A 25790-nucleotide genomic window follows, 5' to 3' on the forward strand; every position below is an offset into this window, starting at 1 on the left:
CATCAGTGATATTGGTCTGTAGTTTTCTTTCTTTGTGACATCTTTGTCTGGTTTTGGTATTAGGGTGATGGTGGCCTCGTAGAATGAGTTTGGGAGTGTTCCTTCCTCTGCTATATTTTGGAACAGTTTGAGAAGGATAGGTGTTAGCCCTTCTCTAAAAGTTTGATAGAGTTTGCCTGTGAAGCCACCCAGTCCTGGGCTTTTGTTTGTTGGAAGATATTTAATCACAGTTTCAATTTCAGTGCTTGTGATTGGTCTGTTCATATTTTCTATTTCTTCCTGGTTCAGTCTCGGAAGGTTGTACATTTCTAAGAATTTGTCCGTTTCTTCCAGGTTGTCCATTTTATTGGCATAGGGTTGCTTGTAGTAATCTCTCATGATCCTTTGTATTTCTGCAGTGTCAGTTGTTACTTACCCTTTTTCATTTCTAATTCTATTGATTTGAGTCTTCTCCCTTTTATTCTTGATGAGTCTGGCTAATGGTTTATCAATTTTGTCTATCTTCTCAAAGAACCAGCTTTTAGTTTTATTGATCTTTGCTATCATTCCCTTCATTTCTTTTTCATTTATTTCTGATCTTATCTTTATGATTTCTTTCCTTCTGCTAACTTTGGGGTTTTTTTTGTTTTTCTTTCTCTAATTGCTTTAGGTGTAAGGTTAGGTTGTTTATTTGAGATGTTTCTTGTTTCTTAAGGTAGGATTGTATTGCTATAAACTTCCCTCTTAGAACTGCTTTTGCTGCATCCCATAGGTTTTGGGTCATCGTGTTTTCATTGTCATTTGTTAGTAGGTATTTTTTGATTTCCCCTTTGATTTCTTCAGTGATCTCTTGGTTATTAAGTAGTGTATTTTTTAGTCTCCATGTGTTTCTATTTTTTACAGATTTTTTTCCTGTAATTTATATCTAGTCTCATAGCATTGTGGTCAGAAAAGATACCTGATAAAATTTCAATTTTCTTAAATTTACCAAGGCTTGTCTTGTGACTCAAGATATGATCTATCCTGGAGAATGTTCCATGAGCACTTGACAAGAAAGTGTATTCTGTTGCTTTTGGATGGAATGTCCTGTAAATATCAATTAAGTCCATCTTGTTTAATGTATCATTTAAAGCTTGTGTTTCCTTATTTATTTTCATTTTGGGTGATCTGTCCATTGGTGAAAATGGTGTGTTAAAGTCCCCTACTATGATTGTGTTACTGTCGCTTTCCCCTTTTATGGCTGTTAGTATTTGCCTTATGTATTGAGGTGCTCCTATTTTGGGTGCATAAATATTTACAATTGTTATATCTTCTTGGATTGATCCATTGATCATTACGTAGTGTCCTTCTTTGTCTCTTGTAATAGTCTCTGTTTTAACGTCTATTTTGTCTGACATGAGAATTGCTAGTCCAGCTTTCTTTTGATTTCCATTTGCTTGGAATATCTTTTCCATCCCCATACTTTCAGTCTGTATGTGTCCCTAGGTTTGAAGTGGCTCTCTTGTAGACCTCATATATACGGGTCTTGTCTGTGTCTTTTGGTTGGAGCATTTAATCCATTTACATTTAAGGTAATTATCGATATGATTGTTCCTATTACCATTTTCTTAATTATTTTGGGTTTGTTATTGTAGTTCGTTTCCTTCTCTTGTGTATCCTGCCTAGAGGAGTTCCTTTAGCATTTGTTGTAAAGCTGGCTTGGTTGTGCTGAATTCTGTTAGCTTTTGCTTGTCTGTAAAGATTTTAATTTCTCCATCAAATCTGAATGATATCCTTGCTGGCTAGAGTAATCTTGGTTGTAGGTTTTCCCCTTTCATCACTTTAAATATTTCCTGCCACTCCCTTCTGGCTTGCAGAGTTTCTGCTGACAGATCAGCTGTTAATCTTATGGGCATTCCCTTGTATGTTATTTGTTGTTTTTCTCTTGCCACTTTTAATATTTTTTCTTTGTATTTAATTTTTGATAGTTTGATTAATATGTGTCTTGGCGTGTTTCTCCTAGGATTTATCGTCTATGGGACTCTCTGTGCTTGCTGGACTTGATTAACTATTTCCCTTCCCATATTAGGGAAGTTTTCAACTATAATCTCTTAAAATATTTTCTCAGTCCCTTTCTTTTTCTATTCTTCTTCTGGGACCCCTATAATTCGAATGTTGGTGTGTTTAATGTTGTCCCAGAAGTCTCCGAGACTGTCCTCAATTCTTTTTATTCTTTTTTCTTTATTCTGCCCTGCGGTAGTTATTTCCACTATTTTATCTTCCAGGTCACTTATCCGTTCTTCTGCCTCAGTTATTCTGCTATTGATCCCTTCTAGAGAATTTTTAATTTCATTTATTGTGTTGTTCATGATTTTTTGTTTGCTCTTTAGTTCTTCTAGGTCCTTGTTAAACGTTTCTTGTATTTTTCTCCATTCTATTTCCAAGATTTTGGATCATCTTTACTATCATTATTCTGAATTCTTTTTCAGGTAGACTGCCTATTTCCTCTTCATTTGTTAGGTCTGGTGTGTTTTTACCTTGTTCCTTCATCAGCTCTGTGTTTCTCTGTCTTCTCATTTTGCTTAACTTACTGCGTTTGGGTCTCCTTTTCACAGGCTGCATGTTCGTAGGTCCCGTTGTTTTTGGTGTCTGCCCCCAGTGGCTAAGGTTGGTTCAGAGGGTTGTGTAGGCTTCCTGTTGGAGGGGACTAGTGCCTGTGTTCTGGTGGATGAGGCTGGATCTTGTCTTTCTCGTGGGCAGGTCCACGTCTGGTGGTGTGTTTTGGGGTGTCTGTGACCTTATTATGATTTTAGGCAGCCTTTCTGCTAATGGGTGGGGTTGTGTTACTGTCTTGCTAGTTGTTTGGCATAGGGTGTCCAGCACTGTAGCTTGCTGGTCGTTGAATGGAGCTGGGTCTTGGCGTTGAGATGGAGATCTCTGGGATATTTTCGCCGTTTGATATTACATGGAGCTGGGAGGTCTGTGGTGGACCAATGTCCTGAACTTGGCTCTCCCACCTCAGAGGCACAGCCATGACGCCTGGCTGGAGCACCAAGAGGCTGTCATGCATGGCTCAGAATAAAAGGGGGAAAGAAAGAAAGAAAAAGATAAAATAAAATAAGATAAAATTAAAAAGTTATTAAAATAAAAAACAAAAAATAATTATTAAAAAATTCTTTTGAAGTAATTAAAAAAATGAAAGAAAGGAGAGAACAACCAAACCAAATAACAAATCCACCAGTGATAACAAGTGCTGAAAACTATACTAAAAAAAAAAAAAAAAACCCAAAAAACGGACAGACAGAAACTTAAGACAAATGGTAAAAGCAAAGCTATATTGACAAAATCACACACAGAAGCATATGCATACACACTCACAAAAAGAGAAAAAGGGGGAAAAAATATATATCGTTGCTGCCATAGTCCACCTCCTCAATTTGGGACGATTCATTTTCTATTCAGGTATTCCACAGATGCAGGGTACATCAAGTTGCTTGTGGAGATTTAATCCGCTGCTCCTGAGGCTGCTAGGAGAGATTTCCCTGTCTCTTCTTTCTTTGCACAGCTCCCGGCAGCTTTGGATTTGGACCCACCTCTGCGTGTAGGTCACCTGAGGGCATCTGTTCTTCACTCAGACAGGACGGGGTTAAAGTAGCAGCTGATTCGGGGACTCTGGCTCACTCAGGCCGGGGGAGGGAGGGGTATGGAGTGCGGGGTGAGCCTGCGGCAGCAGAGGCTGACTTGACGTTGCACCAGCCTGAGGCGCCGTGCATTCTCCTGGGGAAGTTGTCCCTGGATCACGGGACCCTGGCAGTGGCGGGCTGCACCGGCTCCCGGGAGGGGAGGTGTGGAGAGTGACCTGTGCTCGCACACAGGCTTCTTGGTGGCCGCAGCAGCAGCCTTAGCGTCTCATGCCCGTCTCTGGGGTCCGCGCTGTTAGCCGTGTCTCGCGCCTGTCTCTGGAGCTCCTTTAAGCTGCGCTCTGAATCCCCTCTCCTTGCGCACCAGGAAACAAAGAGGGAAGAAAAAGACTCTTGCCTTTCGGCAGCTCCAGACTTTTTCCCGGACTCCTTTCTGTCTAGCTGTGGCGCACTAGCCCCCTTCAGCCTGTGTTCACACCGCCAACCCCAGTCCTCTCCCTGGGATCCGACCGAAGCCCGAGCCTCAGCTCCCAGCCCCGCCCGCCCCGGCGGGGGAACAGATAAGCCTCTCGGGCTGGTGAGTGCTGCTTGGCGCCGAGCCTCTGTGCAGGAGTCTCTCTGCTTTGCCCTCCGCACCCCTGTTGCTGCGCTCTCCTCCGTGGCTCCGAAGCTTCCCCCTTCCACCCCCCGCAGTCTCTGCCCGCGAAGGGGCTTCCTAGTGTGTGGAAACCTTTCCCCCTTCACAGCTCCCTCCCACTGGTGCAGGTCCCGTCCCTATTCTTTTGTCTCTGTTTTTTCTTTTTTCTCTTGCCCTACCCAGGTACGTGGGGAGTTTCTTGCCTTTTGGGAGGTCTGGGGTCTTCTGCCAGCGTTCAGTAGGTGTTCTGTAGGAGTTGTTCCACATGTAGATGTATTTCTGATTTATTTGTGGGGAGGAAGGTGATCTCCATGTCTTACTCTTCCGCCATCTTGACCCCCAATCCCCTTCTACCTATGTTTTGATTGGGTTGTTTGTTTTTTTGATATGGAGCTGCTTGAGCTGTTGTTATATATTTTGGAAATTAATCCCTTGTCATTTGCTTCGTTTGCAAATATTTTCTCCCATTCTGAGGGTTGTCTTTTCATTTTGTTTATGGTTTCTTTTGCTGTGCAAAAGCTTTCAACTTCAATTAGGCCCCATTTGTTTGCCCTATATTCTATTGACTAGAACTCAGTTATACCTAACTGCAAGGGAAGATGGGAAATGAAGAGATCAGTGAGCCTTGGAAGAAGAGGAGATATGTTGGCTGTTCAGCTAGCAAACTCTGCCATGTGTTACAATATGGATAATGCAGCTTTAAATATCACCTCTTACAAAACAACTTTCAAGTAGGAAGAAAGGGGAAGGTGTAGTGCCAGAAACCTCTCCTTTTGGGTTTATACCAATTTTTCTGGAAATTTTCTAGGTGACTTCCCCTTACATCTCCCTGATGAAAGCTATGCCATATGCTTACCTTTAGTTGGCTGTAGTGAGGTTAGAAAAGTAACCATCTGAATGGGGAGTGATTGACGTAGGTCATTTTGAATCATATCCTGGAATTTGGGAGAGATGTGCTCACTAGACATATCTGATGTAAGATCTGTCTGATGCTTGAGTAAAATCTGGATTTGGTTAGCTGGGAAAGAATGGAAATTGAATAGTCAACCAAAAGTATCCAGCAAGGAAGGTAAGGAGATTCTTAAGCAGAGGAATGACATTGTCTGATTTGTGGTTTAGGATGGTCTTTCTGGAAAATAGATTGAGAGAGCCTTCCTATTCTGAGACATGGGCACCAATTTATCTTACAGAGTGTTAAATTCTAATAAGGTCAGAGAAAATCTTACAGATCACTCAACGAAGTGGATGCCTCAAAAATTTTACCTTGTGAAGAAAGATCCAAATCTTTGATTCCAGAAATAAAATTTCTTTTTGAATAATTAAAGCCTATGTCATTGTGACTGATGGGCCAGGAAAATGTTTTAACATTTTTTTTCATGAAAAAAATGTTTCCTTCCCTTTGAAATCTTGGATATTTTTATTTCTCACACAGACTGGGGTCTTCAGTTATAAATGTTCTTTTCTATCCACAAACAAATGGTACCATATTTAGACCAAAATATGACCTCCTTTGGGCTCATAAAAATGGTTTCTAAGCACTACATGTGTGAGCTTGAGTAAGAATGACATTATCAGTAGTGTTGAGCAGCATTTTGGTTTTCTGATGAATAGAGGTTAGTAAGACAGAAAGAAGGTAATCTGATTCAAAAAGAATTTGAGATATACATAAGTACAGAACATAGAAAAATAATTAGGAAAATAGTCACTCATTATTATATGATCTTGCATGTGTTGTTTAAACTCCCAGAGCCTCCATGTTACCCTAAGTACCATATAGGACAATACGTTAGTGCTAAATATCCATGTCTTCCTCTACATTCAACATCCCCTTGCAGATAGGTTCTGACCATATGACTAATTATGGCCAATGAAATGTGAGCAGAACTGATATTGGTCCCTTTAGGTCAAGGCCATTAAGAACCTACATACCTTCTTTATGTCTGTTTTCTCCTACCGTGCTGACATTGAATGCCATGTGTTTCAGATGGCATAGCTACAGGATGAAGGCCACTGACCCAACTTTGCATAAGCAAGAAATAATCCTAACAGAGAGTACAGGAAGAAAATAATCATCCTATCTAGAAAATACAGGACAAAACAAACAGAAGCTTTGAAAATGATAGTTACTACTATTACTTAGTTATAATTATAAAAACAGATAATGCTTTCACTGCTACCTTAGCTCATAGGAGTTAATCCTCAACTTAGATACTTGTAGTTTATTAATTAGGAATGAATTAATTAATACTTGTTTAGGTTCCACTTTGGTCAAGGAACAAGGCTTTCCTTTCAAGACCTACCCCCATACAAGGTGTCCAAGGCCTCTACCATCTATTCAGGGAGCTTACAAATATCTTGGACAATGGATCCTGGAGTGTTCATACTGGAAAATAAATCAGTGCTGAGTCCCACCTGGCCCTCAAGTCGATGGGTCCTTCTTTTCCCTGATATTTAACTGCTTCTACTCCTCCCTCTCCAGTTTCAGCCTCTCCTCTGCCCACTCATTCTTTTCTCCATCTTCAGATAAATATGATCCTTAGAGGTATGAAAGAATGCACGCAAACACTTCTGTCTTGTATTTAGATCAGGGATTGCTTTGCACCTTTATCTGTGCTTTGGTGAGGGCAGAGTAGGAGAAAAAATGATTCTCAGTTATAAATATATAATATATAAATATGTAAAATATCCTAAAATAGATATATTATGAATTTGAATTATAATCTTTTATTATCTTTGTTGACATGATTATTAATATAAATAGATGAAACGTGGGCTGCTGCGAGATGATGTCATATCAAGAAGGGAATTAACAGAAACAACTTCTGAGAAAGTTATTATATGGCTTGCAAGCATCCTGAGCCATGGAAACACTTCTTATCTTCTTCTATCAGAAGTGAACAATAAGCCATGTTTGGGTGCTCATAGGTGCTGATACAAATGAAGTAGAGGAACCAACAGTTTCTAGAAAAGATTTCTGAAGCTACCTATACTTGATCACCATCTCTTAATGTCATTTGTAGTAGGCCTCTCTGACATGGTCCCAATGATCCTTGCTTCTTAGGACTCATGCCCTCATGTAATCCCCTCTTCTTGAGTATGACCTAGTTCTAGTGACTTCCTTCTAATCAATAGACTGTGACAAAAAGGGTAATATGTCATTTTCAATATTAGGTTATAAAATATTGTGACTTTCATCTTGTTAACACACTCTCCCTGGCCCTCTCATTTGCTCCCCTTGGTGAAGTCAGGTGCTATAAGGAGAGGCCCCAATATGGCACTGGAGATGCATACATGGGGAAGATTAATTCTCTTCTTTTGAGAAGTTCATAGTCTATAGAAACAATATAGTGTATGTTTTTTTTTTTAACATCTTTATTGGAGTATAATTGCTTTACAATGTTGTGTTAAGTTTCTGCTATATAACAAAGTGAATCAGCTGTATGTATACATATATCCCCATATGCCTTCCCTCTTGTGTCTCTCTCCTACCCTCCTGATCCCACCCCTATAGGTGGTCACAAAGCACTGAGCTGACTTCCCTGTGCTATGGGGCTGCTTCTCACTAGCTATCTGTTTTACATTTGGTAGTGTATATATGTCCATGCCATTCTCTCACTTCGTCCCAGCTTACCCTTCCCCCTCCCCGTAGCCTCAAGTCCATTCTCTACTTCTGCGTCTTTATTCCTGTCCTGCCCCTAGGTTCTTCAGAACCTTTTTTTTTTTTTTAGATTCCATATATATATGTGTTAGCATATGATATTTGTTTTTCTCTTTCTAACTTACTTCACTCTGTATGACAGACTCTAGGTCCATCCACCTCACTACAAATAACTCAATTTTGTTTCTTTTTATGGCTGAGTAATATTCCATTGTATATATGTACCACATCTTCTTTATCCATTCATCTGTCGATGGACACTTAAGTTGCTTCCATGTCCTGGCTATTGTAAATAGTGCTGCAATGAACATTGTGATACATGATTCTTTCTGAATTATGGTTCTTCTCAGCGTATATGCCCAGTAGTGGGATTGCTGGGTCATATGGTAGTTCTATTTTTAGTTTTTTTAGGAAAATAGAGGTGTATACAAAGGGCTGTGGCAACAGAGGTAAGGAGTAATTAATTGAAATGATCAATAAATAATGTCAGTAACTACAATAATCAATGCAAGTTTTCTGAAAATGATATAGTGCAAAGCAGACTATCTGTATAGCCTAGAGATGGAGCATCAGGGAATTGTAGATAGACTGAAGCCTGATAATGTGTCAGTTCTTGTCTAAGGAAGTGACCAGCTAGATGGGTCACCTTGGGGAATGCAAATGACACAGAACATAAAAGAAGCAAAGAAGGGGTCTGAGTAGGATTTAGGTGGAAACCCTGATCTAAGCTACTCTTGGCTGAGAATTTCCCTAGAGGTTATCAAGGAAGGTTTGGAACTCAACAACATGAAGAAATCCCTGCGTGTTATTTTCTGTTACCATGTATTTTACAGCTGAATTCTCCTCAAACCATATTTATAAACTCTATGACCTCCTTTTGAAAACTTTTTGCTAAAGCAAAACAAACACACAGAAAAATATGCAAATCATAAATGTATAGCTTGATGAATTTTCACAAACCGACTACACCCATGTGACCTGCACCTGGATAAAATATAAAACATTACCGGGGCTTCCGTGGTGGCGCAGTGGTTGAGAATCTGCCTGCCAATGCAGGGGACACGGGTTCGAGCCCTGGTCTGGGGAGATCCCACATGCCGCAGAGCAACTAGGCCCGTGAGCCACAACTACTGAGCCTGCGCGTCTGGAGCCTGTGCTCCGCAGCAAGAGAGGCCGCGATAGTGAGAGGCCCGCGCACCGCGATGAAGAGTGGCACCCACTTGCCGCAACTAGAGAAAGCCCTCGCACAGAAACGAAGACCCAACACAACCATAAATAAATAAACAAATAAATAAAAAATAAAAATTAAAAAAAAAACAACAAAAAAAAAACATTACCAGGTCTCCAGAAACTATCTTCATGCTCCCTTCAAGTTCTTTTTAACCTTAAAATTTTTTTTAAATTTTGAAATAGTTTTAGACTTACAGAAAATTTGCAAAAAATAATACAGAGAGTTCCTGTATATCCCTCACTCTCTTTCTCCTAATGTTAACATCTGAGCTAACCATAATACATTATCAAAGAGAAACAGGAACCCACTCGAACTTGCTCCTAAGGGCCAACACTTGGATGATTTGAGCAACAATAACAACAGCTACAAATAAACAAAACAATAGCCTTTAACCCATAGGATAAAAGAAATATCCATGAGTTGTATTTATAGAAATAATTGAATAAATAAATAAGAGAGAAAGGGCAGCTCTTAAAGTAGAATTCCAATTAATAGATACAGTAGAAATGATGGATATAGAAGATCATCATTAGGCAAACACCACATTGATAATTGTGGAAAGCAAGAATCATTGCTATTAAAAGTATGGTGAGCAACGCAGAAGTATGATGGGCAAAAATATGATGAGAAACAGGACATTTGCATAGCTTCAAAGTATTTCCTTAGAAGATACTTATTAATTACATGGAGAAAAAATGGTAGCTTTCCCAAGCAGAGAAACTTGTTAGGAACCACCTTAATCTAGTAGTAAAATTGAACACCTCTGGTAATAAGACATATTGAAGTCATGTACCTCCTGGTATGTTGTACTGAGAAGGGCACAGCATTACTTCTGCAATATTCCTGCCCCAAGTACACAACCTCAATTTAATCATCAAAACAGAACAAACCGAAACTGAGAGGCATTCTGCAAAATGACTGGCCAGTTCCCTTAAAAAGTGCCAAGGTTCTGAAAGACAAAGACTGAGGAATTGTTACCGATTTGGAGAAGTGTAAGAAACATGATGATTTAATGTAATACGGGATCCTAAACCAGAGAAAAAGAACAATAGTGGAAAAATTGGTGACATTCAAGTAACAACTGTACATTAGGTAATATTCATGTGAATTTCCCTTTTACTCTTTGGAAGATGGAAGAACAATGTTTAACACATATCTACTGCTTACTTTGTGCCCGATCCCATTTCTATTTTACACAGACAGGCACAGGCAGATTTAGCTGTATTTGGCCAGAGTCTCACACCTGGTGAGCTGCAGAGCAGAGATCAAACCCCGGCTGTCTGTTTCCTGGAGTCCGTGTTTAACTCCCCTGCTTTGTCTCTGTACCAGAGTTCTTTGAGGGATTGTCCAGGGCACACTTCTGGGCCCTGGACCCTTGAGCTGGCTGACCCAAACAAGCAGCATTCCCCCCACCCCCGTCTTCAGAGTGGGTCTGCCTTCCTGGCTGGGATGCGCCTCACCAAACCATTTCTCCTGAGATTCTAAAATAGAAGCTCGGGGCTCTCTCTTCCCACAGAAAATATCGACATCTATATTTATCCCTTTTCCAGAAGCTGAGGAGACCCAGTTCATGCTAATTGCAGTTTACCAAACAAGCTGATTCTTAACCCCATGAATATTTTTGCCATTGAAAGCGCCTACAACTTGTGAAAATGAACACATGGCAAACTGCTCTGCTCTTTTTGCTTCCCACACATGATTATATTTCATTGCCTATTAACTCTGCGGTTGCATCACGGGCATCACAGAGACGTGACCAAGGATCCCAGTGACCCCCCCAGTCTGAGCACAGCATGGCCTTTCGGTTGGTTTTTATACACAAAATTCGGGCTTGAGGGGAACCTGGCCAGACACTGCTGGAAATGAGGTCCTCCACTGAGTCTTAGGCCAGTAACCCAGGATTTAATTACTTATTTTTTAACCTTTTAAAAACTTTGTTTTTAAAACCTTTTCATAATGACAAAGAGCAAGAAGAAGAGAATAATGAATGCACATATGTCCATCATTTAGATTCAACAATTATCAACATTTTGCCAAATATGCTTTACACACACATATGCTCGTCACACACACACATACGCATTTATTTGCTGGATGATTTCAAAGGAAACTACAGATTCTGTGTATCAAGGTTTAAATGGGGCAGCATGTTGCAGGATCTACTGTCTAGAACCGACCTTGGGTACACCCCCCCCTTTTTTTTTTTTTTTTTTTTTTTTGGCAGGGTTGGGAAGATATTCAGGAATGAGTGGCATTGATTAGCCAACAGGGTGGAGTAAAGACTGTGGGTTTAACATTCCATCGTGGAGTCATAGAAAGTAAAACCTGGAATTCTGTTCCATTCCCTGGCTCCAACCTCCCTCTGCTCTTTTTTCTCTCCTCTCCTCTAGGCTTTAGTTGAATTGTTGACTTGACCATCAGAACGTGTCCCGTGCTTCCCTACCCTTGTCTTTGTTCAGGATTTCTCCTTCATTTTATCGTTCCTTTTCGTCTCCCACTCTTCACCACCACCTTCCTCCTATCTCTGCTTGTCCAAAGCTTACTCATTTTCCAAGACTTGACCCAATGCCACCTCCTTCCAGAATGCACCTCCTCCTTTTTAAATGTATCTCTCCTCTCCCCCCCAATATAGAAGTATTATTTCCCCCACCCCAAGCCCCCATTCATTTTATCAGTGGTGCTTCTGTGTCCCCTACCTCTTTTCATTTTACCTTTTTTACTTAGTTGTGTGTATAACCTATCTTTTCCTCTAGATTATAAGCTTCTAAAGAGTAGCTGCCACACCTTATTGATTTATATTTCTCAGCAAGCCTTGCACCTAGTGGTGCTTAATCACTGCTTGTATGTGAATGAACAAAGGCCCCATAATGCTGGCCTAGCTCATTAATGTTCAGAAATTGGTGTGGTCACTCGGGACCAGCCTTTCCAATGTATCAGTCTCTGGCTTGAACGGCTAGAGAGAGCCAGAGAGGATCAAGATCCATTTCAGGGCTGTGGTCTTTTGAGACAGTTTTAGTGGGTACCATTGTCCCTTAGTGCAGTGGAGGTCCTTTGCGATGCTACTGTCTCGCCTATTGGAGCAAGGGTAAGCATACCAGGGTTTACTTTAAGGGCCTGGAGGGCTGGCAGATGGCAGGGGTCTTTAGTCTTCTTTGGCAGGCTGGATTCTCAATGCAATTAGGAATAAAAAAAGCGCAAAGAGACCAGTTCATGAAATACATCCTTCTTTATTCAGATAAGATACAGTTTATACACTTTAAGAGGTTAATGTCCTTTGCTCCTGATTATAAAACTCTGATTGGCGTATTAATCAGGTTATAAAAGTGAGAGAAGGAAGAACCGCAAAAGAGGCAGCAGCTGCTCTTTTGCTGCCGAATCCATTCAGGATATAAAATTTCTGCTGAGATATTTATTGTAAAATAGGGTTTTTTTTTCCCTCTTCTTGCTTTTATTTTTAGCCAGTGTTACCCCAGCATCTGTTCCACCTCGTGTGAGAAATGTGTTGGAATAGGGGGTGAGAGGAATGCACTTACAAAAATTGGGAAGGCTTCTGCAGAGTGCAAGAAGAGAGGGAAGACGTCTTGCTCTCATCAAAGGCTGAGAATCTTGGGAGGAGCTTGCTTCCCTCCACTTGACACTCATACTTTCAGATCCCAGAGCTTTGAGAGATACCTGGGAAAGACTTAGCTTTTGTCAGCAACATCCCCACCAAGTAAATGTCTCATTTTTCACTTGATTACCTTCAGTGATGAGGAACACATTACCTCTTAGAGCAGCTTTTTAAAATTTTTTTTAATTTAATTTTTATTGGAGTATAGTTGATTTACAATGTTGTGTTAATTTCAGGTATACAGCAAAGTGACTCAGATGTGTGTATATACACACACACACACACACACACACATATACATACACACACATACATTCTTTTTCAGATTCTTATATAGTTTATTAAAGAATATCGAGTAGAGTTCCCTGTGCTATACAGTAGGTCCTTGTTGGTTATCTATTTTATATACAGTAGTGTGTATATGTTAATCCCGATCTCCTAATTTATCTCTTCCTCCTACTTTTCCCCTTCGGTAACCATAAGTTTGATTTCAAGATCTGTGAGTCTGTTTCTCTTTTGTAAAGAAGTTCATTTGTATCATTTTTTTAAAACTAGATTCCACATATAAGTGATGTCATACGATATTTGTCTCTCTCTGTCTGACTTACTTCAGTTAGCATGATAATCTCCAGGTCCATCCATGTTGCTGCAAATGGCATTATTTCAAAGAGGAATATAAAACAGAGTGGTTTCCTGGATCTTGTTGCAAGGAACAAAAAGCTAGCATAGGAGCCCATCTTTGTCGCAGGGAACAGCATGACCGCATCTATTAGAAAGTTCTTCCACCTTCATAGTTGAAGCTTCCATCCATTATTTTACCCTTGGTCCACTGAGGCCATGTATTACAAATCTATTGCCTCTTCAGATATTTAAAGACTCGATTTCTCTGCTGAGTGTTCTCTTCTCCAAGTTAAATTTCCACAATTGTTCCATCAGTTCCGTCCAAGGTGTTGTTTTGAGAGTCTCCACCATTCTGACTGCTCTTTCTCTGGTCACCTGAGGCTACTCAAGATATGGGTCCCAGACTTGAATTCATTGCTTTCCCTGAAGAGATACTTACTTTGCAGGTATAGGGAAGGAAAGAGATGTTGCCATCTTATTTTGCCTTCCATGACGTCTCACCTCAAGTCTGCATTAATACACTGAGAACCTTGGGTTTACAGGTTATCAGAACTTGCTGTTAAAACTGAATTGATAGGTTTTATAAAGAAAACGCCATACAACATAGGGGCTGAAATTTCAGGGCTTCCAGTAAAGCACTTATTTATTAAGATAAGTATTCTGACTCTTGCAGAAAAAAATTTATGATGGACTACAAGCTTAAACCATACAAACTAGGATAGTCCAGAAAAATATCCAAAACAATGTGGAAAAAAAGAAGAGGTAATTGCACAAAGAGTCAGAGGTGAATTATTGGACTTGAACATTAAACACTGTCCAAGTGTCCCAATAATAAAGACAAAAATGAAGACATAGTAAGTCATTTGGACTTTTTTTTCCTGATAGAAGAAAGGGTGTTCATTTGGTGGACAAATTTTGTTCTATGAAATATTTACCACATAATAAAATCTGTTTATTTATATTCCACCTCATTCCCTCTGAAAGCAAGCTCTGTGGTGCTAGGGACCATGCCTGTCTTGTTCACCGTCCTATTCCTCTTTCTGAATATAGTGTTGGCATTTGTAGACATTCAAAACATTTTTTGACTGAATTCCACAACGAATTTGAGGCAGTTGATTATAAGGTCACTTGCAATAAAACATTATCAAATAGAAATAAGGAATTGGAATGAGGAAAGCAGAAAAATAAAAAGAAGTAAAACATGAAGTTTGGTGGCAGAAAGAACGCTAGCTGAGTTCCCGTGCGAGTCCAAGGATTTCGACTGTAGGTGAACTTCATATTTGATACTGAGCTCTTGGTGACAAGAGTGAAAAAGAAGACATAATCGGCCTCATGGATCTTATGACTGAAATAGAAAAGTATTTCGCTCACTCTCAAGAAGCAAAACTTTTCCTGACGCTATTTTGGAAGAGCAATTCACAGGTGTGGAACCCTATAGGGCAAGGAGGGTGTGCTGAGCAATGCTTTTAGCAACATATGCATTGAAAATTCCTAATGGCTATCCCTGTAGCACCCTGGGATGACAGCAGAGGGACCACAGCAACCTCTAACTCAGTCTGCGAAGGTGAAGGCATGTATCCTGTGGCTCCCGACAGAGCGACACTCGGAGATGTAGGAGATGTGCTCTTGAGCTTTGCTTTTGTACCTACTTCTACTTGGTCACTAAGAATTCAAAACGAAGTCAAGTTTAACCCCTAGAGGAAGGAAAGTGTTCAGGGACCAGCATCGGGCCGCTGTCTGTGCTGGAGATGGTCACCCTGAATCTTGTAATGCAGGTGAACTTGGTTTAATGGATGCTCAAGGCCTGGCCCATTAACTTGAGTTAACTGTAAATTGTGTCCCCAAGGAACCGAATGAATCAACCTGATTGATGTCATCTTAGTTTGGATTCCCTTGAAAGCAGATTCCCAAGACAAGCCCTTGAGTGCGGGTAGTTTATTTGAGAGGTGATCCCAGGGAACTCAAATGAGGGGATGGGGAAGGTAAGACAGGGAAAGAGGAAAAACAAAAGGTGTTTGGTAATGATTGGTTTGCCCTCCATTTGGAGAAGAGCTACTTAATTTTTACCTTTTGCGAAGTTTTCTTTGCTTCTCCAGCCAATTATGATTTTTACCTTTGTTTGCTCCCATTACATTTTGTGCTTAGCCCTTGTATATCACTAATCAGGTCACGTGCTGTTGTGGCATCTGTAATACATCTGTTTTTTCTACTGGACTGTAGAAAATAAACAATATTTTGATGTCTTTGGTCTAGCACATAAGTGTTCAAAAATATTTGTTGATTGGATTAATGTCGAACCCTCACAGTCAAGTGGAGCAATCACATCTTTGAGAATCCATTGCACAGTTCTCTTCTGTGTGGCTAGACCTGTCCGGAAGAAACAAATTCTTTGATAAAAGGTCAGCAGGAACGGCTCTCTTCTTTTGTAAGTAATACCACCAGAGGTGATTTTAGATTTTTGTTGCTATGGAAACCTCGGAAAGTACATTAACTTCAATGCAAAGGCATCTTATTCCTTCAAAATTTCATGTTTGACTGATTTAAATGCAGGTCCCAGCTGGGTGATTAAATGCACTTCCTATGGGGGAAGGAGTAGAATGTAGTGGTTACACATGTAGGCTTTAGATCCAGGCTGCCGGGGTTCAACAGTTGGCTCCATCCCATAATACCCATGTGACCTTGAACAAGTCAGAAGAAGAAATTGAGGCTTAGCAATTTTATGAATCTTTCCCAGGGATTCACAGCTCCACCACTTACAACTTTTTACGGTAGTTAATATTAGCTTCAGAAACCTGTCCAAGGACATGCTCTTCACAAGTGATGGAGTTGGAATTTGAACAAGAAAAAAAATTATCTTTTCTTTTCCTTTTTTTTCTTTCCCCTCTCTTATGCTTTCCTCCCTTTCCTTTCCTTTTCCTATTCTTTCCTAGAAGGAAAATTCACTTTAACCCCTACTGGAATGGGGTTTAATTACCCTCCTGTATGAAGATAGGAAGAGTGTATTTCTAGAAGTAGGCAAGGCTTGTTGTGTCACTGTCCCTCACAAATATTCTAATCAGTCTTGAATGAAACATGTTTATTTCAATAGCCACTATTTACTGGGTACCTACTACATACCAAGTTCTTTACCTGCATGATTTCTTACACTCAATATAATTCTGCAATGCAAATTCCATTGTCATAATTTGGTTTTCTTGGAAGCAGGCCCTAAGGCAAGGTTCCCACGCAAGTAGTTAATTTGGGAGGTGATCCAGGAGACATTGGTGATGGACTGGAGATGTGAGTGGGGAAGGGAAGCAGCCAGTAAAGGGCGTGTTGTCAAGCAAGTTAACACTGGGGGCAACTGGGCTTATTTCTCTGGGGCAACTCTGGAAACCATAGTGGACAAGTGTCTTGGAGTTGTCTCAACCAAGATGGGAGGGAGCTGGGGTGTCTTATGCACCATTCCAATCGTTCATTTGTTGAGGTCTGCACTCTGGGACATGTTAATTTCCAGTGCTCCTGGCCTACCGTGGATGAGCTGCCCGGGCACCTGAAGACAGAGAAATCCTTAGGCAAAAAAGTGCAGATGCTGGCAGGTGGAAGATTTGAGGGAGTATGGTCGGGGAACCTACAGCGTTTGCTGCAATTAATTACTATCCACATTTTAAGGACCAGGAAACTGAGGCTGAGAGAAGTGAACTGACCTTCCCCGAATCCCTGGTATGTAAAATGTTGGATCTGCCATTAGAATGCAGGTTGTTCTGACTCCAAAATCTGAACTTTGCCTACTCCTTGCATCATCGGGCTGGGGAGGAACTAGTGAGTCTGTGTGAACTCAGCCTAGTCTGAGGATGAGGACGGATGTGGAGGAATGAGCTTTTGAGGATACTAGGGAGTTTGGTGTAGTTTAATTGTTCTGTAGTATAGTATCGGGTATCCAACTCTGTCCTCCAAAAAAGATATGTTGAAGCCCTAACTCCTAGTAACTCAGAATGTGACCTTACTTGGAAATAGGATTATTGTGGATGTAATTAATTAAGATGAGGACATTTTAGGGTAGGGTGGGTCCCTAATCCAGTATGACTGGTGTCCTTCTAAGAAGATGGCTATGTGAAGACACAGACACACAGGGAGAATATCATGTGATGACGAAGGCAGAATTTTGAAGTGATGCAGCTGCAAGCCAGGGAATGCCAAAGATTGACAGCAAACCATCAGAAGCTAGGAAGAGGCAAGAAAGGATTCCCCTAAGGTTTTAGAAGGAGCATGGCCTGGCTCCTTCTAAAAGGAGGATGTAATAATGTAATAATGTAACCTTGATTTCAAACTTCTAGTCTCCAGACCAGTGAGACAATAAATTCCTTTTTTCTTAAGCCACTCAGTTTGTGGTATTTTGTTATGACAGCCCTAGGAGACTAATACACACCCATTGTTGGTTTTTTTTTTCTTTAATAAAACTTTTACTGACTCTAGTGATTGTACAAGAGGGGCATTTGGTGCCAGCTTGCAGAATTGTTTGAGTTGGGAGCTCCAGCTGTAGCTTGCATGACTTGCTTTCAGAATGACGTGCGTATCTTGAGCAATCAGTGCCTCCGACACAAAGAATGTAAAACAACCAGGTTTGGATAAAAAGAATTTCCTTCTTTAGTACTTAGTAGGCTTTACTCTGATTGATGTAGCTAGCACTGCTTCCAGCTAAGGTAAAATCGATCCTATTTCATAGGCAGGGAAACAGGAAAATAGAACAGTTAAGGAATCCAGCATGAGGAGCCAGGACTCTGCTCATCTCTGCCATCTGAGGTAGCCTTGTGCAAAGCTTTTCTTCTCTGACCCCCTACCCCTCCACCCCAGACCCCAGGAGCAGCTTTGCTACTTTTCTGCACTGCCAGGATCTGAGCAACTTGCCTGGGACGAAGCAACACTCTAAAAGAAGATTCATCCTTAGAAGGTATAGTCCTCAGACTTAGAGGGAGAACTGAGCATGCTCTCCAGGGGAGGAAAGTAAGGAACTGATACCTAAATGTGTTAAGGGCACCCAGAGGTGGTGGGTGAGATGTTCCATGTGCTGACGTGAAGCACAACCCACTTTCTGCTCCTGTCATCTTGAGACAAAAGTCACTTCAGGGTGGCTTCTGTTCCCATCACCTTGTACAGCTGACATGGAAAACGACCTCAAGCTCTAATGAGTCTGGTTGCAGAGTATTGGGGGTTGCTAGAAGCCCTCGGTACCATTACTTAAGCATCCGTTAATGGTATGTAAAGCTTTGCTTACCGTTACTTTGCGTCCACTTTGGCTACTCTGGGGCCACACCATCTAGTGGGAAGAGTGCAGGAATCGGAGACAGGGAGGTCTGGATTTGAATTTAGGAACTGCTTATGATTTATTTGCTGTTTCCTTGTGTATCTGTAACCATGATGTGGGCATAAAAATGCGCATGTCACAGTGTTGAAGGAGAAAATGAGGGTAAAAGAGAATCTGTGTCACAGGCTCTTAAGAGGGTCAAATGTGTAAACCATGAGACCCGTGTCTGTGAGCACTCAATGCCTGTTAACTCTTGTTATTATTATTGTTACAGTTATCACTATCACAAGAGATAATGTAAGCGGTATATCTGGAAATACATGTTTTTTTCCCTAGGCTGCTGATTTGACTACTGCAAATGTGCATTGAGTCCAACAGAAGGGGAAAGTACTCTATCTATCTATCTATCTATCTATCTATCTATCTGTCTGTCTGTCTGTCTGTCTATCTTATAACAGTATCCAAATACGTTCTTCTCTGGGCATTTATGAAGACGAGAAAAAAGAGTTGTGGTGCCAGACAGAGTTCACTCATTAGAGTGACAGGTAAAAATGAACAGGCATCACCACAGGGTAGTCTAGAGGTAACCACCAGTTCCACCGCTCTGTGATGGTAATGACCCTTAGTCGCGTGTGCCTTTAGTATTGCTTATCCCAGTTATGGTCTAGATCAGTGTTTTTCCTACTTTAACAGGCTTACCAATCACTTGGGAACCTCATTACAGTGTAAACTCAGATTGAGGGGCCTGGGATAGAGCTTCCAGGAGGTGCCAGTCCTGCTCAGCCACCACACTTTGAGTAACAAGGCAATGGTTGCTCTTTTTTATTGTCCTTCTCTTGTTCTGTTGCATCTGCAGATCTAATTCTATGTGGATCCCCTTGCCCTTCATTAGTTCACATTAGACTGATACTTTTTATGCTCATTCATTCTTTCAACATTCATTGAGTCATTACTATGTGTCAGGGACTGTGTTTAGCATTATATGTCACAGGTGACATTCTGGGTTAGGTCATGGGCATGGATTTCAATGTCATTGATATGAGTCCCAGCATTCTCCATAGAGACAGATCTCTCTGGTCATGAGGTCTACGTTTGATATTTCCCTGCATCTTTCTACCTATCAGAGCAGTGGACTGGGTCAGGAACAAGTGGTAGGGAGAGAAATTATTCTTTCCAAATTCAAGCCAGATGGCCTCAGTCCCTAACATCTGCATGGCTTGACTCTTTTTTGATTCCCTACCCATTTTGACATCATATTCTACTCTTTTGTCAGATTCTACTTGAAATAGAATCATGGGGCTATACTGAATTGTGCACAGCAGATAACTCAGGTAAAGTCTCAAATCCATTCTCTCAAATCTTTCCATATTTATTATCAAAGAGGTTTCTTCCAGCCCACTTTCCCCCCCATCTCATTGTCTCCTTTCTTCCCTTTCCCATATATATTCTCTCTCCCTCATGTTCTCCCCTCTTATGCTAACCAGTTTCATTCTGTCCTAGCTCTCTAATGTTTGTGTATCAGGTTTGGCAACTAATGGGTCCTCCATTTGTCAGAGCCCACCCTCCATAGACGGTAGAAGGATGTTAAAAATGATAAACACTTCTTTCTTATAAAACATAAAATCTCAGAAATGACCAATGAAAGAGTTTATTTCATCTAGTGTCCTATAGAGAGAATTATTCTAAAGGAAATGATATAAATGATAATGAAAAATAATGCATCACCAATGCCTCTTGCCACACTCATGCTGTAGATGGCTGAGCCAATCTTGCAATTGCATCAGTTTGTTTCTGTTTTCAGTTTCCGTGGAGAAACAGAAGCTGCTTGGCAGATTCTCAATACGATTTCACAGTTTTTAATCCTTATGAATGAAATTGCTTAAGTTCAATCTATATAGTAAAGATTTCTTCTTGTATTTCTATTTCTCCAATGATTTCTGTTTTTATTTGCTATTGAACAAGTCTATGAAAATGCTAGAGGCAGAATATCCTTTCAGGAAATCTTGTTTTGTAAAATTCTTGTTACAAAATGCCTCCTTCTCTGAACTGTTGTGATGGGAGGGTTTTTACAGCTCTTTCTGGCTTTCGATGGATGAAACAGCTTCTGGGCTGAGTGTTGGCTAAAATAATTTTTTCCCCTCAGATTAAAAAAAATAATTTGTTCTATGATTGCTTCTTGGGTCCCACTATCAAGTGTGTTTTCTCTGGCCACTCTCCCCACTCCCTGTCTCTGCCTATAGCAGCTGGTCTTAAACACTATGTACTTGCTTAATATCTGGTTTTATGCTCAGCTGATTCATGTCCCCTTGCATGTAGACTACAGAAGTCAACGAAGGAAATCATCTTTACATTCTACATGTTTAATGAGGGTTGTGTCTTTTCTTCTTTGACCCAAACTCTGGCTTGCTGGTGTGTGAGCTTGTTTACTCTGGGTAAAACACAACTTCCATTTTGGCAGTGATATGGCTTAACAAGTCTCATAAAAAGAATTGGAAAGATCGCTGAACATCAAAGAGCTCTTATGCGCCACCATTTTGTAGAATGTAAAAGAATCTGGGACATATGGATTAAATTTCTCTTAAAATATACACATTCCTCTTAAAAACTGCTTGAGACAGGTCACATTTTAGATTTCCTCAACTGCTCTATTTTCTCCCCTTTGGCTAGGGTCCTGTCCCACTTTGGGAACTTTATTTGAATGGCCAAAGGTAATGCCTTGATGAGCCTGCAATTATCCATCCTAAAGAGGTTTCAGAGACCCGCTTTTTAATTTTCAATCACTTTCAGCCTTTCTGACAGATGTTTCTAATAGTCCAAGTATGGGCTCTAGAGAAGACCATTTGGATAAAGTCACATCTTGAACACACATAGTTTTATCTTTCCGAGTTTCTGGTCAGAAAGGTAGATTGTAAGTTGATGTGGTTGACCACCAGTTCCTTTTGAAACTTCTTATGAACTCTTGATTATTACAGCATCCTGGTTTTCTCTCTACCTCTCTGGCTGCTCTTTCTCAGACTCTACTGAGAGCTGCAGGAGGACTGAGACTTTGTTCACTGGTATATCTCTAGGACCTTGAATAGTACTTGGCATATAGTTGGTGTTCCACAGACATTTATTGACTGGATGACTAAATCTTCTGAATAGAGTTCTGCTTCAATGCTTTATCCTTAAGCTTAATCTTTAAATTCTTTCTCTACCCTGACTTCCCTATAAATCTCAGTCACTCTTACTCTCTCAGCTGCTACCCACTGACCCATCTGTCTTCCTGCTTCCTATGTCACAACTCCAATTATTTGCAGACGTAGCAATTAGCTATCTTCTCATCACCTTAGGAAAAATAGTTTAAAAGCAACTCACAATCCTTACCCCAGCCTCAAAGTCAATCTGTCTCCACTTTTTCTTTCTCCCCTATTATCTAGACACTTAGAGCATCTTTTACATTCCTCCATTCATTCTAATTCTGCTACCAATTCTCTAGTTTTCTGTCACAACACAATATTTTCTCTGAGCTGGTCTCCCTGCCTTTCTTATCTATCTTTACATTACTGGTAGATATTTTACATTCTGTCTTACATTCTAATATTTTATATTCTACAACCTTGCTGTACATATATCATTTTTGTGCTCAGAAACTTTCAGTGTAATAGGACCCTCCAGAATAGGAAGATAATTTTTAACTAAATTTTCAAGGGCCTCTACCACTTTGCTCCAGTCTATCTCCTTAACCTTACCAAATTGAAATGGTATGCTAAGGTGATTTATTTGGAAATAATATACAGGATGACTTGGTGAGGAGAGGTATTTGTGACTTGGATCTGGAGCAACTATCATTGAGGCTAGCCTTAGAAATAAAGCCCATGATTCATAAAATGAAAGGGGCTGGAGGCTAAGAGACAATTCAGAAAGTCCTTAAATGCTGCCTGCTCATGTTTTAGTACTTCTCATATATATCTAGACTAAGAGTTACTTAAGACTTGAAACTATATCTTATTAAGATAGAAATTATTCCTGAAATGGATAGTATAACAGGTTCTGAAAATAGATGTGGGTTCAAACTGTGATTTCCGTTTCCCAAGCTGTAACTTCGGGCAAGTTATTTAACTTCTCCAAAACTCAGTTTCTTCATTTATAAAAAGGAGGTAAAAATACCTAACTACAGAATTTTTGCAAGATTAAAGTGAGATAATCCACATACTATTGCAGGTAGAGTCTTGAGACATCATAGTACTCAGTAAGTGGTAGATTTTTTTAATCATTATTGTTCTTTTTCTTTTTAGATCCTGTAGATTTCTTTTGGTTCAGAAAACATGACTACTTTAATTTAACATCTTTGTATATATCTAGGACCCAACATAGAGATGAGTATTTTACAAACTCGATGTTTTTCGAAGGGTAATACAATGTTATTGACATTTATTAAAATGGCTATCTTGATTGTTGGATACTTCATTTTTATTATGAAAATGGTAAACCAAAAAATCTAGCATTGGCCAACATTCCACAGTTGATGACATCATTGCTTTTTGATTTTTATGATTCTATTATCGAAAGCTTTCTATGTGGATAACTGAGACTAATCTTCATTGAGTATTTACTAGGTACTTGGTCATACTAGGTGCCAAAAATACTGACTCAACTCCTGCTTCGGGAAGCACTTATTTAGGGACATTCCACCGAGTATAAAGTGACATGAGAATGACTGAATCTGCCTGGAGAGTCCTAAGAGGCTTCTTAGAGGGGGTGATGTTGGAGTTGAGTCTAGAAATGATAAACAGGCCTTGTGGTTGATGGTGGGGGTGGAATCCCAGGGAAAGGAAATCACTTGGACAAATGATAGGGAGATCTGAGAGGAAATGGCTTGTTTTTGTTTTGAATTTTTGAATTTTATTTTATTTATTTTTTTATACAGCAGGTTCTTATTAGTTATCCATTTTATACATATTAGTGTATTTATGTCAATCCCAATCTCCCAATTCTTCACACACACCCCCCCACCACTTTCCCCCTTGGTGTCCATACGTTTGTTCTCTACATCTGTGTCTCTATTTCTGCCCTGCAAACCGGTTCATATGTACCATTTTTCTGTGTTCCACATATATGCGTTAATATACAATATTTGTTTTTCTCATTCTAACTTACTTCACTCTGTATGACAGTCTCTAGATCCATCCACGTCTCTACAAATGACCCAATTTTGTTCCTTTTTATGGCTGAGTAATATTCCATTGTATATATGTACCACAACTTCTTTATCCATTCGTCTGTTGATGGGCATTTAGGTTGCTTCCATGACCTGGCTATTGTAAATAGTGCTGCGATGAACATTGGGGTGCATGTGGCTTTTTGAATTATGGTTTTCTCTGGGTATATGCCCAGTAGTGGGATTGCTGGATCATACGCTAATTCTATTTTTAGTTTTTTAAGGAACCTCCCTACTGTTCTCCATAGTGGCTGTATTAATTTACATTCCCACCAACAGTGCAAGAGGATTCCCTTTTCTCCACACCCTCTCCAGCATTTGTCATTTGTAGATTTTCTGATGATGCCCATTCTAACTGGTGTGAGGTGATATCTCATTGTAGTTTTGATTTGCATTTCTCTAATAATTAGTGATGGTGAGCAGCTTTTCATGTGCTTCTTGGCCATCTCTACATCTTCTTTGGAGAAATGTCTATTTAGGTCTTCTGCCCATTGTATGATTGGGTTGTTTTTTTTTTTTAATATTGAGCTGCATGAGCTGTTTATATATTTTGGAGATTAATCCTTTGTCCATTGATTCGTTTGCAAATATTGTCTCCCATTTTGAGGGTTGTCTTTTTGACTTGTTTGTAGTTTCCTTTGCTTTGCAAAAGCTTTTAAGTTTCACTAGGTCCCATTTGTTTACTTTCGTTTTTATTTCCATTACTCTAGGAGGTGGATCAAAAAAGATCTTGCTGTGATTTATGTCAAAGAGTGTTCTTCCTACGTTTTCCTCTAAGAGTTTTATCATGTCCAGTCTTACATTTAGGTCTCTAATCCATTTTCAGTTTATTTTTGTGTATGGTGTTAGGAAGTGTTCTAATTTCATTCTTTTACATGTAGCTGTCCAGTTTTCCCAACACCACTTATTGAAGAGACTGTCTTTTCTCCATTGTACATCCTTGCTTCCTTTGTCATAGATTAGTTGACCATAGGTGCGTGGATTTATCTCTGGGCTTTCTATCCTGTTCCATTGATCTATATTTCTGTTTTTGTGCCAGTACCATACTGTCTTGATTACTGTAGATTTGTAGTATAGTCTGAAGTCAGGGAGTCTGATTCCTCCAGCTCCGTTTTCTCCCCTCAAGATTGCTTTGGCTCTTCGGGGTCTTTTGTGTCTCCATACTAATTTTCAGATATTTTGTTCTAGTTCTGTAAAAAATGCCATTGGTAATTTGATAGGGATTGCATTGAATCTGTAGATTGATTTGGGTAGTATAGTCATTTTCACAATATTGATTCTTCCAATCCAAGAACATGGTGTATCTCTCCATCTGTTTGTATCATCTTTAATTTCTTTCATCAGTGTCTTATAGTTTTCTGCATACAGGTGTTTTGTCTCCTTAGGTAGGTTTATTCCTAGGTATTTTATTCTTTTTGTTGAAATGGTAAATGGAAGTGTTTCCTTAATTTCTCCTTCAGATTGTTCATCATTAGTGTATAGGAATGTAAGAGATTTCTGTGCATTAATTTTGTATCCTCCTACTTTATCAAATTCATTGATTAGCTCTAGTAGTTTTCTGGTGGCATCTTTAGGATTCTCTATGTATAGTGTCATGTCATCTGCAAAGAGTGACAGTTTTACTTCTTTTCTGATTTGGATTCCTTTTATTTCGTTTTCTTCTCTGATTGCCGTGGCTAGGACTTCCAAAACTATGTTGAATAATAGTGGTGAGAGTGGACATCCTTGTCTTGTTCCTGATCTTAGAGGAAATGCTTTCAGTTTTTCACCATTGAGAATGATGTTTGCTGTGGGTTTCTCGTATATGGCCTTTATTATGTTGAGGTAGGTTCCCTCTATGCCCACTTTCTGGAGAGTTTTTATCATAAATGGGTGTTGAATTTTGTTGAAAGCTTTTTATGCATCTACTGAAATGATCATATGGTTTTTATTCTTTAATTTGTTAATATG

At 39.8% G+C, this 25790-nt stretch overlaps 1 long non-coding RNA gene across 1 annotated transcript in view; it reads left to right on the forward strand.

The window, feature by feature from the left end:
* Window positions 1-3953: 3953 nt before the first annotated feature.
* The window catches only part of LOC132367919 (uncharacterized), a 301773-nt gene continuing 279936 nt past the window's right edge, over window positions 3954-25790 (forward strand). The window contains exon 1 of the long non-coding RNA XR_009503878.1: window positions 3954-4176. This is a non-coding gene — a long non-coding RNA (uncharacterized LOC132367919). The remainder of the gene's footprint in view (window positions 4177-25790) is intronic.

This window comes from Balaenoptera ricei, chromosome 6 (genome assembly GCF_028023285.1).
Source record: "Balaenoptera ricei isolate mBalRic1 chromosome 6, mBalRic1.hap2, whole genome shotgun sequence".
Classification (NCBI taxonomy): Eukaryota; Metazoa; Chordata; class Mammalia; order Artiodactyla; family Balaenopteridae; genus Balaenoptera; species Balaenoptera ricei.